At 38.1% G+C, this 12,033-nt stretch overlaps 1 pseudogene; it reads right to left on the reverse strand.

The window, feature by feature from the left end:
• Positions 1–10,488: 10,488 nt before the first annotated feature.
• On the reverse strand, positions 10,489–11,310 carry LOC133997387 (uncharacterized; annotated as a pseudogene).
• Positions 11,311–12,033: the final 723 nt, after the last annotated feature.

Genomic DNA, 12,033 nt, shown 5'->3' on the forward strand with positions numbered 1-12,033 from the left:
AGAGTAATGTAGTAGTGATGTAATGCTTTACTAAACTTTATAGTTTGTACCGTCAAGATAAAAGTGTATTTTATAGCAGTGTAATTCACACTACTTGACGGATGACTGACAATAATTAAGCAGAACAGTTGTATACAGTAAACAGTAAAACAATTTGCACACAATTTAGGCACACAATTAATAAGAAAGACGGAACTGCAATATAATACAATTGATTTAAAAACTAGAATATATAATAATCAATAAAACGAACTAAAATAAAATTTAAAAAACAAACGCAAATAAATCGGATAAGAGGATAAATTAATATCAGTCATAAAAAATAAAATATACAAAACATAAATATAATTAAAAGGTGAGTTAAAAATTAAAGTAGATGTGTATGGGCTGAAGTTTATGTTTAAATATATCAATACTTCCAGCTGCTTTCAGTAAAACGTTCATCAGTTTATAAGTTTTGTCATAGTTGTAATACAGCTTTTCACCACCAGAGGTCAGTCAGCTGTAAAATGTAAACAGCTGTTTCAGGTGCAGGTGTGTAAATGACAGAATTTGGGATATTATGATAATAATTACAGAATTAATTTTCATTAGTGATTATATATCAGGAATTTAAACCTATGTAACAAATTAGTCATAGAAAAACATAAACGCTTAAACTAGAATCAGCAATGATTAATCGATTAGTCAATTGTCAGAAAATTAACTGGCAACTATTTGATAATCAGTTAAGTCATTTTGAGTATTTTTTAAAGGAAAGTCAAATATTGTTTTTGCCTTTACCAATGAATATTATGTTTTTTCCATCAGCTTTTAACTTTGATCTCAACTACCATACTAGTGGTCTTGTGTGCAAAGGAGGAACAGTGCACTCTTGTTGTTTATCAAATTTCCAACCAAATCTGACCTGCTGCAGTATACACAAAATGCAGATCCTCATACTGATGGTTTTACTTTTGCCAATAGTTTAGTGCTGTTCTGCCTCACACTGTGTTGCTCTGCATCCACGTTGCCTGAAAACACTGGAAAACACAGTGTACTGATGATTTAAAGTTATTGCAGGCTGCAGGCTGAGCTTCATCTGTGGGCACATGTTGGCAATAAGTTTAGAGGAGATTTGTGGTATTTTCATTATTGTATGTGCCTGTTTGCTCTTAAACGTCAGAGACTTGTCAGAAAGAATTTTGTCACTGCTGACGACGGTGACCTTGACGTCAACTCTCATCATCCTATTTTTTGTTTCATCTCCCTCACATTATGCAGATGGTCTTGGTCCGGTCTACTCATTGTGTGGACAGATAACCATATCATTATGAGGAAGAGGAGCACAAATGTGGTCCGGTGACAAATGGATGTAGATGAGAAGACTCGGAATATTACTCTCCCTTCGCTCTCTTTCTCCTCATTCCTCGTTCCCCTGAAGGGAATGAGCTCATGTTTGTGGGCTCTGCTGCCACATGTTTGTGGTGCACTTTATAGAATAAGGACTCAATGGTCAGACCACAGAGAAACTAGAGAGAGAAAAAAGAGGAAATGAGAAACACAAATATATTTCGTGTAATTATCCAAGTACACAGAAAAAAGAGGAATATGGTGAGTAAACACTTCTCTGTTATGTCATTTACATTCATTATGCATGTAGCTTGAAGCAGGTTTAATTTTAGTATAGTATAGGTATATTTTGTAACACTTTATTTCAAGTCCCCCAGTTCTGCATTTATAATCAGTATATATACCGCTAATAAATGATTTACAACACACTGCTTATAAATGCTAAGAGGACTTACACTAAAGTGTTACTGTATGTTTTACTACTGTACTGTTAATATATTGCTAGTTTTTCTCATGTAATCATCTTCTACTTCTCCTTCTGGCAACTCCTCTGTGTTTCTCTCTCTCTCTCTGTGTGTGTGTGTGTGTGTGTGTGTGTGTGTGTGTGTGTGTGTGTGTGTGTGTGTGTGTGTGTGTGTGTGTGTGTGTGTGTGTACATGTATGCTGGATGCTTACATGTTGTTGCATAATATGATTACATTGAGTAATGTATCCAACTCTCAGCCCCAGTGAATTTTATTTTATAGTTAGGATTACAGCAGTTTTGAGAAAGCCAGATTTAAAAGAAAGTGAGAAAATAAAATCGCTGCAGGGTCAGGTTTTGTAGCTGTTCTGCAGCTTTTGACTATTTCACATGATGGAGTTTTCACTGTTGTCATGGACTTGTACATGTTTCAATATTATTCTGGGAACATTGAAATTGGCTTAAAAGCTGAAGGTTAAAGTTCATTCTTGGCCTTGGAAACAGCAGCTAACGTCTGCTGATGAAGAACATGTGATATGTTTGAAAGCTCCAGAACAGTTAAATAAACCACGTGGTGTTTTTTTGTTGTTGTGTTTTTCAACCGCTGTTTACAAGATAAAGTAGAAGTACACATGGGCAGCAGAAAAAAAAGACAAAATTAAATTAGTAGGAAGATGAAGTTCAGTTTTTTTCCTTAATACAGATGCACTCAATTCATATTACTTATCTCTCTCAATAGCACAACTGTATTTAACTCCATTTTGAAATGACCCTTCATTCAACCTAATGAAAACTTAAAAACATTACACTACAAACCATTAATTACCAGTTATAGACCTATAATATATTTAATACCCTTATTTAGCCTATTAAAAGACAGGTTCCCAATGTTATCAAGTGTGTCTTAAAGCAACAGGTGTCTATATGAACACCGAAAGAGTTTTTTCTTGACGTAATCGGGTTCAAAAATTCACAGTTGGTCCACACAGTCATTTTGTGGGGAAATGTGGATATCTGCTACATTTACAGTCTTTTTAGCATCAATCTCCTCTTTGGGTTTCCTTGGACAGTGTTTCCCTGTTGAGTTGTGGTGGAAGTATGATAACAAAAAGAGCAACTTTGGCACTAAAAAGACTGAAACATTAAAAGATATCTACTTAATTTGTCTCATTTAAATGGCTGAAGCTTCATATTAGACTCAGATTTTGCATAAAAGGAGGACTGTGGACTGTGTCCCCCATCACTCACAATGTAAGTGCGTTATGAAGGGATCTTCTACTGGTGAGTATGAACAGGAGGAATGATTACAGCAAGAAAAACACGTTTCAATGTTCATTTGGGCACCTGATTCTTGTTTTAAGACATAAAAAATGTGAACTCATCCTTTAAATCGTCTTTCAAACTATCTAAGGATCCGGAAACCTCATCTCTATAAAGTGCAGAACCAGCCATGATTCTTTGGTTGTGGTTTACATTGGTGAGGATGTGGCTTTTTATGCCCATGAATGAAACTTTTGCTGTAGTGCAGTGCAGTATATGTCCACAAATATCTCTCTTCCTGCCTGCACAAGAACAAAAACCTCAGTATAGTTGGACTTGTCCTTGAGGCCAGAAAGCCAAAGTCTAAGTAGCACTGATAAATGCCAGTATATGGAATAAAGTAAAGGGAGGGATGGCAGCAACCTTCTTATGGCGTTGCTGCATCCATTGTCTTCCTCTTCTTTGGTTGTGGTGGTAAACAAAAAACACAAACAAACAAAAAAACACACAAAAGGACCAGTGTTTTTACTAATTTAATGCATCTGATGTCTGGAAATGATTCTTATAAAATGAAGCCTCCAAGGACCCATAAGAAGTTTGATTGTATCATATGTGAAGAAACACAATGTCTAATAACATATCCTTGCATGTGAAGACACAGATCCTGCTGTTTGTCCGTTTCGGTATTAAAGGAAATGGCTGGTGATTTTCTATCATTTCCTTATTGACGATAAATTTCATGTGCAGAGCCAAACCAACAATAAACTGATCTATTTACAAGTATTGCGTCTGTCTCCAAACTCTGATATATCTTATCCATCTGTGCTGTAGGCCTCTGTCGGTGTCCAAAAACGATTAAAAACTACGTCAATAAGTCACACTGTTGCACGTCTTCCTTCTTCATGAGGACTACGTGTACAGTTTGTTATAAAGGGCGCCAAAAACTAATAACAGTGATCAGAGTGTAATTCTTTGCACTGCAGACACTACTGCGGATGTGTGGGAATGTGGTTTTGTTAAATTCGCAAGAAGAGGTTCAGTACAAAGTCAAGGTCTTGTGACATGTAGCACAAATAGCCGGTGAACGGTACTGTACCACATCTTGAGAAACAGATGGTCAAAGCTCAGTCATTAAGGATGGCAGAGTTAAAGTGAACTTAACTGGAAACTTACCAAGATCAACAAAAGTAGTCCAAACTGTATTTCTGTTGTAAGTCCTTGTAGACCTGGCACTATGAATCCCCCACAAATGGTTAGATGGTGTCCACAGTCTCTAAATAATACTTTCCTTATAATAGCAGCAGCAAACTTAATAAGTAGGATTTTCCAGGATTGAGCTAAAGAAGGAAATGCTGTGTTTCCTTTTCCACCTGGCAGGCCCGCTCATGCTATCCTTCATAAGCCTTTGGGGGGCAGATGCGCCAATGTTGAAGATGATAGATCATAGTTATAGCTGTAACAACTGTAATCTACCTGCACAGTGTGGTGTTACATACATGCTGCGTAGCTCTTTACTAAACCAACAGCAAATGAAATTGTCACATATACTGTAGGTATTAAATCTTATGAAGTGTGGGTCTGTTCTGCAGGCCACAAACTGGAACTACTTTTACACATATGTAGATGGTTGAGAAACATATAAATCAAATGAGTTTCTCAACATATGTGTAAAAGTAGTTCCAATTCATACTTTTACATTTTTACTGTATTAAATGTAAAAAAAAAAAAAAAAAAAGTCTTCCTGAGGGATAAGTGAAACCATGCTGACCTGAATCAAAATAGTCTCACGGTCTTTGTTCTGACTGTCGGACATGTGCGCTGGAGATCAGGTGATTTTTCATTCAATCATTTCTACATCCGCCTCACATGTGGAAACATTCATACCTGTAATTACTCCTCAGAGCTGTCAATCATGGCACGTACATGCATGTTGTGCAGATCTACAGGCTTCAGCGTCTATGATCATGTGCGCAACTCTCTCTCTCTCTCACACACACACACACACGCACACACACGTCCTTTCTTCACCTGTCAATGTCTCATAAATGCCTGTTTCAAATTCACCTCTACAATATTATCAAGAATAACAAAGATCACCTGTTTAAACAAATCTACATTTTATTACTTCAGCAGTGCATATACAGCATTTTAGTGGTACAAATCAACAGAACAAGTAAAACGTTCTGTGTACTTTTTTTAAGCAAACGTGAAGTACTGTGTATCAAGTATTTTTTGACATAATCATGTTTGATGTAGGCATTTATTTCTGTATGCATTTTGTTAACTCCATAACCCTTATATGTCTAATAACCAGCACAATGTGATAAAAAACAACAACAGACATGTATACACAGAGGAGCCATTATCCCAAAGTAAAATATTAAGGTCTCTATATCTGTCATGACACAAAACCAAGTAAACATTAAAAACCAAGCAATTTAAAGTATGTACTGGAAACGAAATTACACATTTATGCGGTTAAATGCACTTTTAAATTGCTTTGTAATGTGTTCAGACTTTCAAAGGTATGGTGTTATGCTGCTTTACATTTCAAAAGACAAAGTATTTGAGTTTTTTTGACCCCGTGAGGCGAAAGCATTGATCTGAGGTCAGAGGAGCCTCGTACTAATCAGAAAATCACGTTTCATCCGTCTGATATTTGATAGTCTGTGACTCAGCCGGGAAGAACATCAGTCAAGATGTGTTCAGCTGTGGGAGGAGAGTCAGCCGGAGGGGACGCTGACATTGTGAGCTTTGTAGCCCGTCCATCGTGAACATATGAGAACATTTATTGTGATATTTTGGCTGGCTGAAGAGTGTCTCTGGGCTCAAAAGGCTCATCATGTGACGGGTCTGTGGAAACATCACCTGTTGCTCCAGTTCTCCAGAATTCAAATTTACCAGCGGTTTTGGAATTTGTGACATTTCTTTGAGACAGAGCCACTCAGAAGTAGAGTTAAAAATGCTTGAATGGAGACAAAGAAGTAGAGTTTGTAGCACAGAGAAAAATAACAAGGACAAATATGACAATGGTTAAGGTGTCCTTATTTCTTGGTATTCTGAATATTTCAAAGTAGCCCACTGAGGTGCATGTGAGCCTCCAGAGCAGCTCTGCTTCTGACTGATGTTTAAGAAAATCCTATCTGCTGGAAATACAGATTATTATTACTAAAGTAAGATCATAACAGACCAACCTCAAGCTATTTGTAGGCAAACATTGCAACAATAATGATCCCTTTTAACACTTGAGTTAACCTTTAAACATTTGTCTGTACTACTTTTAAAAGAAAAAGAAAACAAGCTAATGAACTGTGACTCTTCAGTGGCAGATAAGCATGTTAACAAAAGCTGGGCACGCTGCCATTTCCCCCATAGCTGTGCTAATGTTATATGTGGCTCCTGCTATCAAAATATTGTACTGTTCAACACAGTTTAATGGATATAAATGAATAAGACCTGTTTGCATCAATACTGTGGAATACTACAACAGAATACATACAAATACACATACATCTGTCAAAATCTGTGTGGATACAAAATGATGTTCTGAGAAAAAGATTCAGAGGAATTTCAATCAACAATATTTAGTTTGCTTCTCCTGTTCAAAACTGGGGTTATTTTTCTGAAGAGGAGATGACAAATAAGCAGTGAGTGAATAATATACAGATGGAGCCCTGGGTGTTATCTTTGGCTGTTGTTTTTAGAAAGGCAGAGCTTTAAGTAACAACTTTGCGGCCAAAGTGCTGAATGTGACGCCTGAGAGACATCAGGACCGTACACAAAGGCCTGGCCGCCACTCAGTCGTACTGTCAGCTTCGCTTTGGTAGTGCACAGAAAAACAGAGCAGGTATAGTACAAGTGTTACACTCAATCATGCACACATGTTGGAAAGTACACAGCTTTATAGACTTGTACATTTCAAAATGTTCCCATCATACTCAACTCATTTCTTTCAAATCAGCCTTTTTTAATATCACCTCATGCTTATACTGCTTCTAATGCAAATATATATATACTGTATATTGACTGTTTATCAAGGGCTGTAAGTTCCTGTTGTACTTTAAATTGTACTATGACACTCTTTCATGAAAACCTGAAGCAATATCTTCTTTATTAAACAAACCTGAATGATTATTGCATAGTGGTGCTATAATGGGAAACTTTGGAAGCAAGATTTTTGAAAGGCTTTACTACTCAGACCTAATTCAAGGTCAAGGTAAACTAAATCTACGTCCATTAACTATTTTTTCAAGATACGACTCTGAGCTTTTGCCACTATCACCTGCTCCTGAGACACATTTTGCATTTAGAACTTTAAATCTGGATTTAGTCAGTGGAAAGAATTCCAACAAACCATCCTGCTTGATATCTGAAAATAATTTGGGGGAAAATGTAAATAAATCTGCAGCATTTCAGGCCAGAGGGAAGTTATTTCCCATTACAGCTCCAGTTTGGGTTTCATGCAGGTCAGGCAGGTGTATTATTACATAAAAGTTACTCTCGTCTCCTCTTCAAAATAATACTAAAGGAGAATTCAGCTAATTTAATATGTCAAGATAAGTTTGCCAGCAATGAAATGTGCTCAGCCTGTGAATACGGAGCTGTGTAATGTCTTCTGTGGTTCTGGAGCAGCTTTGTCGAGCCTGACAAAATAACCTTAATGAAAACCTAAAGGATACGGCCTGTGATTCTCTATATTTTTGATCAATGTCAACAAATCTCATGTGGACAGCCAAACCAGCGACGAGCAGATCATCTTACAAGTGTTGTGTCTGTATCCAAAGCCTGATATATCTTATTCCTCTCAGTTGTTGCCCAAAAACTATTGAAAACACGTCAGTGAGCCACGTTGTTCCATGTTCCTTCATTACAGAGTTTGGGCACCAAAGACTAATAACAGTGATCATGTTGTCAGTCTCCACAGAGTAGTTCTGGTAAGTCAGGCGCCACCGTGATCAGCTCACTGAGTTATAAAGTGTTGACTTTGTACTACATTGTAAATTTGAATTTTAGTACAATCTTCGGTATAAAGGAACATGTCACTCAGTGCTGCGGTGGGGCTCATTGATGTATTTTTACTAGTTTTTGGAGAACAGACGTCTAAAGCACAGAAGAATAAGACATATCAGGCTTTGGATACTAGACAATACTTGTCAGTAGATGAATTCATTATTGGTTGGACCCCTGCACATCAAATTTGTTGACACTAAGAAAAATATAGGGAACTGCCAGCCATATCCTTTAACTCGTCATACGCCTGGAGAAGTTTTTATTTATGCAAATCCTGTGCTGTGGCATCTCAAATACATACAGTAGGTATTTACCATGCAGGAAGGATACACTGAAAATTAAATTTGTAGAACCTCAAAGAAGCACAAACAATTATGTGTAAATATAACATTGTTAACAGAAAACCAAAAAACTAACAAAAACACACGGTGCCTTTAGGTCTCCATAGTGATGACAGTAAGCAAGTGAGAATGAGAAGTATAACCAATTAGCTTCCTGGTAGCCCAGAGAGTTGTCATGACTGTTCATTATAGGATATCATAATGCTTGTGATGAACTTTATTGTGCTCGTTAACTGGCAATGTAAAAAAAACTAAAACAGAGGTAACTCTATCAGAGGTAAATAATACCTGGTCGGTGTTGAGCAACTGAGTGAAGCTTTTTATGGAAAAATGTAGAAGGGGAACGAGTTACCCACCCACAATTCCCACTTCTGTTGCAAGAGATTCTTTTGAGACACATCAGTTCATTGAGTCTGGTTTCTCACCTCATTTTCCCCTTTCCCATTTTTCCTTCCTCCGGTTTAAAACAAACCTCCAACAAACACCAAGGCATTCGAACACAAGGTAGAAAAAGTCATTTCTGGCTATGGTAGCATGAAAAAGTTAAATTCATATCCAAAACATTTTTCTCCTCTAACTTGGACACAAAATCGCAAATGGACTGCATGTGTGCAGATTCAATTTCAAAATAAGTAGAAAAAGTGGGCCAGACAATTCTTGATTTGTTTAAAGTAGGACAGCTAAAACAGACTGATTTTACTACACGTTATAGGAGTCCTTGGGGGGGGAAAAAAAGAGGTTTTTGAGTTTGCCAAATTTTAAGGTGCACTTAACAATGTTTTCTCTCTAAAGCCCTCTTCAAATGTAAAACATGTCTGGGTAAAGAGACAGTTTAGTGCATATATTTCATTCCAACCTGCAGCTCAATGTCTCCTGTTGGCTTTTCAGAAGAAGGGAGGTACCAGCTATTTTGGATCTGAGAGCAGCCATAAAGATTAAGCCTCACTGAGAGAGGCATAAAACTCAAAAGAAAAAGCTTGTCCTTTGTGGTTGGTTTGGTGTGTGTGTGCATGCATGCACGTGAATGTGCATTAATACTGAAACAACCCAACTTTTGGCAGTAAACTCTGACAGACCCAGTTATAAATCGTACAGGGCAGGCGTCCATGTATCCATCTGTTTATACTCATCTGTTCTCTCTTCTTCCTAATCGCTTCATCTGTCAACTACTGCCACTGATAACACTTTCCAAAGCAATTAGTTGCAGATTTTCTTTTTGCATTTTCATATTATGTACAAATATAAAGCACCCAGTAAGCACTGATTTGGTGATTTGCAGGTTAAAAGATGGTTTGCAATAGCAATAGAAACATTCCATGACAATCTGAAATAACAACATTAACATAGTTATTCCCTTAAAAAGTAGCTATGGCTAATCCCTTAAAAAGTAGTGGCCCTGTGTCTGTTGGATGTGACTGTTTACACATCCAACAGATACAGGGCAACTTAAGCATTATTTTGGGTCATGTCCTGTCCACTTGATAAATGTAGGTCAAATATTCGTTCTCCTTTTAGCTCTATTTTGATCTCCACCAACTCCTGAGAAAGTATCTGGTTCATTAGCTGCTAGATGTTCAATGTTCTTTCATCACCAGCTAACTGTTACTTTGTCAGTTGTTTGGTGCTAAGCAGTTTCTATACAGAAGTTGTATCAGAGCCTCCTTTTTTGCCAAAACAGCTGTCTGCTGCTGCTTGAAACAGGGTTGTTGAGAGTGTAATTTGTGGGCCAAAAAAACAAAACGGTGAGTTCTGTAAAACAACTTATTTGTTCACTTTTAAAGGACAGGTTCACGTTTTTTCAAGTCTGTCAGGTACCCAAATGAACATTGAAACATGTTTTTCTTGTTGTAATCATTCCTCCTGTTCATACTGACCATGTTGACTGTTGTTTTAAGAAAGACTTGAGAATGTGTTCACCTATCCAAGTAGGGTTGACCTGAGGGCAACTGGACTTGGTTGTAGATACTGGAAGACCATTCAGCTCTCATCCAACGAGTTTCTCTGTTCTAACTGTTTAGTGGGGAATTCTGTGGGGTCATTATTGAAGTCATTGATACCACTTGGTTTGTTGGTGCTCTTGGCTCTTGAAATGTCAGTCAGTGGAGTTATCTCATGAGGCCTTCCTGTCTCCTGGGAAGGGATGAAAGGACAGCTTTGTAGGTGGGGGATAAGTGGTGTCATGGACCTAATCTTCTGTTGAGGGATGGTTTCTCTACTTTGACACAGATAGACTTCTACACTCCTCTTTCAAAGCATTTGTCCTCCCTGTCCAAAACTGTACATTGTTGTCCACTAAAGAGTGTCCCTTATCAGGTGTAGGTCAACCGCTGAGTCTTGACCTGAGGAGTTGGCCCTCCTGTGTTGAGCCATGCAAGCCATTGAGTTTGTTTAATGGTTATTTATTTTCCCAGATATACAAGTCTATATGTACATTCCTTGCTACATTGGACTGCATAACCCAGACTGCTTTTCTTGTGTTTGGGTGTGCAGTCTTTCAGGTGGATCAGTTTATGTCTCAGTGTGTTGCTGGATTTGAAAAACACAGGGATGCTGTGTTTGTTGAAAATGCTTCTAAGGTTCACGGATACTCCTGAAACATTTGAAATGATGATGTTATTGTGTCTATTCTTCTTGTGTTGGTGTTCTTCCTGGATCTTGCGCTGTTTTCACAAAGGTCCAATTAGGGTACCTACAAGCTTTAAGTGCATCTTTCAGGTGTTTGTGCTCCTTCTCTTGGGTCTGGGCACTTGGTGGTACATTATCAGCTTGGTGGTGCAGGGTTCTGTGGTGCCTTTGCGTTTGGAAAAGGCCGCAGAGTACCTTCAACCTGAGCTGTTCTTCCTCTGTTTCCATTACGTTGTTTTTCCTTATGGCTGATTCTGTTGCTGTGATGAAGTCACCCATTTGTCAATTCTGTGGTGTGATTGCAAAGTTTAATCCTTTGGCTAGAACATCTTGCTCTGATTGGGTGAGTTCCCTGTCTGACAGGTTCTTCACCCATCTGTCGTATGTTTCGTCCAGTGTGGAATTCTCTTTCTTTTGCCTCAAGGTAAGGTCTTCTGCTTTCCTCGTGTTGCTGGCTTGTGACTGTCGGTTTAGGAATTTCCGTGTCTGTCTTTCCTTGCTTTTGGCTTGTTTAGATAGTTGTGCTTTCTCAATAAAATCAGTGACCTTTTCCAAGACTGCACTGGGCAGATGTGATTTCAATTTCTGGAGTAAGCTGTCAGCTTCTTTATTCAAAGCTTCAGTGGTGAAATGAACCTGTCTCACCCTCTCATTCAGTAGCAGGTTCTGTTCCCTCGCCAGGATGATTCCAGCTATGTGGCCTTTTACTGTAGAGACTAGACGTATGAGTCTGTGTTTTCGGCATATCAGGTTAAACCGTGGGTGGTTTCTGTAGTCTGCAATTTTCCTGGCTGTCCTTTCATACTCTTGTACCATTCTGATGGTGTTCATCCCAAAATGCTTTGTAGGATGTCTGTCAGGATTCTCAGTCGCCCAGGTCATGGTTATTCAAGGGAAAAAATATCTACAACCAAGTCCAGCTGCCTTCGTTCCAACCCTCCTAAGATAACCATGACCTTGATGACTGAGAATCTTCACAGACATGAATTAATGTTTCAACTC

This window comes from Scomber scombrus, chromosome 17 (assembly GCF_963691925.1).
Source record: "Scomber scombrus chromosome 17, fScoSco1.1, whole genome shotgun sequence".
In the NCBI taxonomy this organism is placed as follows: domain Eukaryota; kingdom Metazoa; phylum Chordata; class Actinopteri; order Scombriformes; family Scombridae; genus Scomber; species Scomber scombrus.